The sequence below is a fragment of the Arachis duranensis genome, chromosome 5, assembly GCF_000817695.3.
Source record: "Arachis duranensis cultivar V14167 chromosome 5, aradu.V14167.gnm2.J7QH, whole genome shotgun sequence".
In the NCBI taxonomy this organism is placed as follows: Eukaryota; Viridiplantae; Streptophyta; class Magnoliopsida; order Fabales; family Fabaceae; genus Arachis; species Arachis duranensis.
This window is the reverse complement of record NC_029776.3, coordinates 78,162,234-78,168,530: the sequence shown is the minus strand read 5'-3', so window position 1 is coordinate 78,168,530 and position 6,297 is coordinate 78,162,234.

Below are 6,297 nucleotides of genomic sequence, written 5' to 3'. Positions count from 1 at the left end.
CTTTTTGCTTGGCTTCAAATTCAGGGCATTGCTCAAATGGCTTGATCTGTGGATTGAGTGTTGGCAAATTGTGGGTCAAATACTCCAACCTTGCTTGTATGTTTTCATCACTCTCCATTCTTTGCACATATCTAATTTCTTCCATAGTGTGATGAATATTCTTCCATTGATACAGGTTGTGACTATATTCCCCTGCTTTAGCTTGACTAAAATATAGCTTATCATATGATTCTTTGAATTCTTTGTATTGCTCTTTTTGTCCTTCAAGAATCTGTGCTTGAAATTCTTGCTGCTGAGTCATCATTTGTTGTTGCCATCTCTCTTGCTTCTCCTCCATTTGATGCTGCCAAGCTTCTCGTTCCTCTTTATCCCTTAAATATTGCTCCCTAAAGTCTGGATGGGGCTCTAGATATTGCTCTTGGCGCCCTTGATTTTGCTCTTGTTGAGCTTGCATGAGTTGCTGAGATTACTCTTCAATTGTTTTTTGTAGCTGGCTCATGTCTATGGCACCATGAGCTTGATTTCGTCCTTCCTCTCTTTGTGATCTCCTTTGTCTGGGAGCTACCACCCCCTCTTGATCATCTTCTTCATTCATTCCTTCCATACTCTTCTTGGTGATTCCTTTCCCCTTTTTCACTTTTTCTGTGTCCTCATCTTCATAGATCACTCTAGCTCTGTTGCATAGCCTGAGGATGGTACTTGGATGTCCAAGACCACTTGATTTAATTGTGCTGTTAGCCATCTCTTGAATACTGTCGGCTATGAGTTGTACGAGGTTGACTTCTCCTCCATGTAGGATGCAGTATGTTAAGAGTGCTCGTTTGATTGTGACCCAAGAGGCATTTCCAGTAGGGAGGATAGACCTCCTTACTATCTCATACCATCCCTTGGCCACAGGAGTAAGATTTATTCTCCTCCAGTGGCTTGGAATTCCTTTTGAATCTCTTTCCCAGTCTGTATTTCCCACACATAACCCTTGCAAGATCTCATCAGGATTGTTTTCCATCTGCAATCTGGTCTCATAGCTAGGCTCTGCATAAGTTATGGTTCTCAACCTTAGGGCCCTAGTGATGGCTGCTGGACTAAAATCCACTTCAACTCCTCTGACATAACTTGTGTAAGGGGCATTATCTTTGTTCTCTTTTACAGCATTTGCATAGAACTCCCTGATCATGACTGCACTGATGTCAACGAGAGGAGCACATAAAAGTTCCCACCTTCTTTCTTTAGTGATTTGCCTCATGATGGGGTATTCCCCGTCCTTCAACTCAAGGCCCTTCTCATAGATAACATTCTTTGTCTTCATGAATCTATGATATCTTCCTTCATGGAACTGGGACCTAAATTTTCTTGTATCATATGATGGAGGCTCGGTCACCATTGGTTCCTTTCCCGGTCTTCTTTTGGAACTTGAGGAGGCCATTAGCTTTGGGGTGAAAAGGAAGGAGAAATGGGAGTAAAAAGAGAATGTGTTGTGTTTGGGATGATGCTCGGTCTTGTTGTGCAAGAGAAAAGAATTGTTGGCTTTAGTTTTGGGAGTAGAGGAGATTATGGTTTACAAGTGAAAGCAGTTTGAATGAATGCATAAGCCATTTTAGTGCTAACGGCTATTTATAGGCCGATTCTTTAAACTTTCCAATAAAACCATAATAAATGAGGAAGGAGTTCGTTGGTGCTCATGAAAGGTTGAGATTGAGTTGATCATACAGAAGGTTCATGGATTGAACGGTCTGCATGCCTTGTTGAGGCTTTGACGAGGATTCTCTTCTCATTGGTTGCATGCATTTAGGTATTCGATGATGCATGCATGCAAATTCTGCTTCCCAAGGATCGCATTTCTCTAGGCACATGTGACCACTCCTCACTTAGCTTGTCCTAGCCGTGGCCCCTCCTTGCATTTGTCGCAATCTCTTCCTCCTAAATAAACCAAAACAGCTAGCTTTAGAACATTAATATATACGTTGGCAAGTGATTTGCAATAAAGAGGAAAGTTGTTTTTGAATTGATATTTTATATTTCAAAAAAAAATAATGATGCATGATCCCTTTCTGTATGATTTTGATTCCATGAATAGAAATGATCTTCTGAACAGTGTTACGCATGCAGACACCAAACTTAGTGTTTGGTAATATGCTTCATCAAAAATGATTATGCATATGTTCTAAGGATAGCACTCCTTCTTTTGAAAAACAAATATTGGGTGTGCCTTAAGGCACACCAAACTTAGAAGTCTGACTTATGCTCTAAAACAATGTATGCATTTATCAAGTATGAAAGTTCAAAATCATGCTCAGGAAATCATAGCTTATTGGATAAAAGAAAAGACAGAAATCTTAAATCATGGTTTGCCTCCCATGAAGCGCTCTTTTATTGTCACTAGCTTGACATTGAACTCCCTTTAGGGCGGTTGATGCTGGTGGTGTCTCAATTTGTCCCCTCTCACTGTAAGCTTTCTCTGTGTGCCTTGATGCTCAATTTCAATGTGCTCAACAGAGAGTACTTGGTTGACAGTGTAATGATCTTCTGTTCCCAGCTGTTGATATACTAGTTGCACCTTGTCACCTTTGGAAAATCCTTCAGTTGGGATTTTCTTATTTTTTCACCCTTTGTAAGCCTTCTTCTTGTTCTTCATCTTTTTCTTTCTTGTTGATCTTTCTCCCTTGACAGTGACTTGAGTTGTGATACCTTCCTGTTTGTTAATCATCCCGGCTTCTTTTTGAATTCCTTTTCCTTCTTGCTCCTGCTCATTTTTCTGTTCTACTGCATTGTTGGTTGCTTGCTTTGGAAGAAAGTCACTACTTGTCTTGCTTGTTTCTTCATTACTTTGTGATTCTGGAAACACTTTCAAGGTGATGCTTTCCTCATGCATCTTGAGGGTTAGCTCTCCCTGCTCTATATCTACAATGGCTCTAGCAGTGGCCAAAAATGGTCGACCAAGTATTATGGAGTCATTCTCATTCTCTGTTGAATCTAAGATCACAAAGTCTGCAGGAAAGATGAACTTGTCAACCTTAACTAAAAGGTTCTCAATCAACCCTTTAGGATACACCACTGATTGGTCCACCAATTCCAAGGACATCTGTATTGGTTTCACTTCTCCTATGCCAAGTTTTTTCACTAAAGAAGATGGAATTAGATTTATACTTGCTCCTAAGTCACACATCCCCTTGTTGATAAATAGGCTTCCAATAGTGCAAGGCAGGAAGAAACCTCCAGGATCTTCAAGCTTGGGAGGGAGCCCTTTTCTGATTAATGCACTGCATTCTTCACTGGGCATTACCGTCTCCTTCTCATTCCAGTTCCTTTTCTTGTTAATGAGCTCCTTTAAGAACTTGGCATACAGAGGCATTTGCTCCAATGCCTCAGCTAAAGGTATGTTGATTTCCAGCTTCTTGAAAGTCTCTAGGAATTTAGAAAAGTGTTGGTCCTTAGTCTCTTTGTGGAATCTTTGGGGATAAGGCAGTGGAGGTGTCAAGCTTTTCTCCACTTGATGTTGTCTTGGATTTGGTTCTTCCATGATCTGCTTTCCCTTCTTCAGATTTTGTGGTCAATTTTCTTTTTCTTGAGGTTGAGTCTGAGGCTGATTGCTTGCTGTTGCATCTTTATCATTGGTTGTCTCTTTTTCAACTAGTTTCTTGTCACTTTCCTTGGGTTTCTTAGTGGCTTCTTCATCTTTCAGTAGGATTTTTTCACTCCTTAACTGTATTGCCTTGCACTCCTTGCATTCCTCTTTTGGATTAGGAATGGTGTCACTTGGTAGTGAGCTTGATGGTTTTTCAACAGAAATCTGCTTGGAGATTTGCCCAATCTGCCTTTCTAGGCTCTTCATGGAAGCTTCTTGGTTCTTTGTTGTCAATTCTTGGTTCTTCATCATCTTTTCCATGAGCATCTCTAGATTAGTGATCCTCTGAGAATCTTGTGAGATTGGTTGGTTTTGGGGTGTTGATGGATGATGGTAGGTGTTTTGGTTAGTTGGGTGGTTATTGGGTGGATAATGGTTAGAGTTGGGATAAGTATTTTGTGGTTTTCCGTATGTGTTTTGGTTAGTGTTTGGCTGGTTGTTGTTTGTGTTTTTCCAATTGTTTTGAGTTGAGTTCCTTTGCCATGGTTGCTGAATTTGATTGTGGTTGTCTCCCGAGTTCCTTTGCCATGGCTGCTGAATTTGATTGTGGTTGTCTCCCCATCTGAGGTTGGGATGGTTCTTCCAAGAGGGATTGTAAGTATCACCATAGACTTCATTTGTTCCAGGATTTTGGTTGTGCAGGTATTGGACTTGCTCTTGCTGTTGCTCCTCTTGAATTTCTTCATTTTGCCCCCAAGTAGTTGATGGTTGGCTTGTGGCACTCACTGATGCAACTTGAAGGCTGTCAATTCTCTTGGCCATCTGCTCAAACTATTGTTGAATTTGCTGCTGCATCATTTTGTTCTGAGCTAGGATTGAATCCACTCCTTCCAACTCCATTACTCCTCTCCTTTGTGATGGTGGGCGTTGCCTTTGGTGAGAAAAGAAATATTGGTTGTTAGCCACCATATCAATGAGGTTTTGAGCTTCCTCTGTAGTTTTCATGAGTTGTAATGAGCCTCCAGCTAAATGATCAAGTGCTTCTTGAGTGTAACGACCCAACTCCCAGTATGCCATGGTCATACAAGAAGCTAAGTGTTACCAACTTGTACTTCCTAATTATTTACCATTACATAACATATGAGCCTGTTCCTTGTTAGAACGTTGCCAATTTTACGAGTAACTTTTTTTTTTGTTGCGGACATTCAGGTAAAATAAACAAGCATATAATAAGAATAATAGAAAAGTGGCATAAAGAAACATAGAAACACAGCTAATAATATACATCATGTACACTATAACAAAACATGTAGCGTTTATACAAGATCAAGTCAGTTTACATCCTCGTCATCCTACGTAGCTAATATTTACACGACACTCCCAGGGCCTGGCCCATACAAAAAGCCGCTAAACTGTCACCCAGGCTAGCCTAACCACTATATAGCTCCTAGCTCTCGGGTGTACTAACACAAGTGAGAGACTATCTATCCGATAATGTTAGACTAGAGTGTCATCAAAAGAATGCCCCTTCCGCAGTCAAACTATATCTACTCGTGGCCGTTCGGAGAATCGCTGTGAGGCTCGTCCATCTCCTCATCCTGCTCTATCTCTATCTCAGGATCCTCCTCCTCCTCATCATCCGCAGCTACAACTATGTTGTCACTATGTACAAAATCCCACTCTGGTGGTATCACAGGTACGTAGTCACCAGCTAACTCGGGCTCATCAGGAACGATAGGCTCAGGTTCCACCTCATTCAAAGGTTGAGCTGGTATAGGGTGCTCGGGGTCATCAGGAAAAGGATGTACAGGTGCGTCAGGATGTAGCCAGGATAAGGGAAAGTCGTAAGGAGCATCAGGGTCAAAATGCGGGCTAGACAGAGGATGTTGAAAGGCTCGATCAGGTAACGCGTATCGTCTAATACGAGGCTCCAATTCCATGATGAAATAACTGTGATGTACCGGATCCTCGTAGACGTAAGGGTCCTCGAACTCATAGAAGATCACGCCCGTCTCCATCTGGGGGAGGAAGGGAGAGAGAAGGGGTAAGAACTGGGAAGTTCTTAGTAGGGTCGGGGTTATTAGTTACGTTCATTTATTTGGGGTCGATTAACAGACGAATGACATAATATAGCGAAGCAGTAAACAAAAGATAAGACAGAAAGAGAAAGTAGAGACAATATAAAGCAGAACACAAACAAAAGAATACATGAAAATAAAACATAGAAATAGCATACAAGCAGACAAACACAAAGAAATAGATCACACACAGAAAGGAATGCAACAGAGAATGATGCGCAGACAAGAATGATGCATGCCTATTCCTAGCCCAGGCCATGAGCTCATGTGTCGGTTAGCACCTGCATTCCCGACATTTATCCGGTCACGAGTTCACGATTTCCCGGATACGATTTTCCGTTCAAATAAATGCGCATATAATTATTAGCAGCTCTATTGAGACAGCCTCTGCTTTCTACTCGCAGGAAATATACTCTTGGGAACGGAAAATTACTCTTGGGTTGCCTCAGGGCAACAGATAAATAAACAAACATCTCTTGGGTTGCATTAAGCAACATATATATACATATAATATCTCTTGGGTTGCATTACGCAACATATATATATAATATCTCTTGGGTTGCATTAAGCAACATATATATATAATATCTCTTGGGTTGCATTAAGCAACATATATATATAATATCTCTTGGGTTGCATTAAGCAACATATATATAT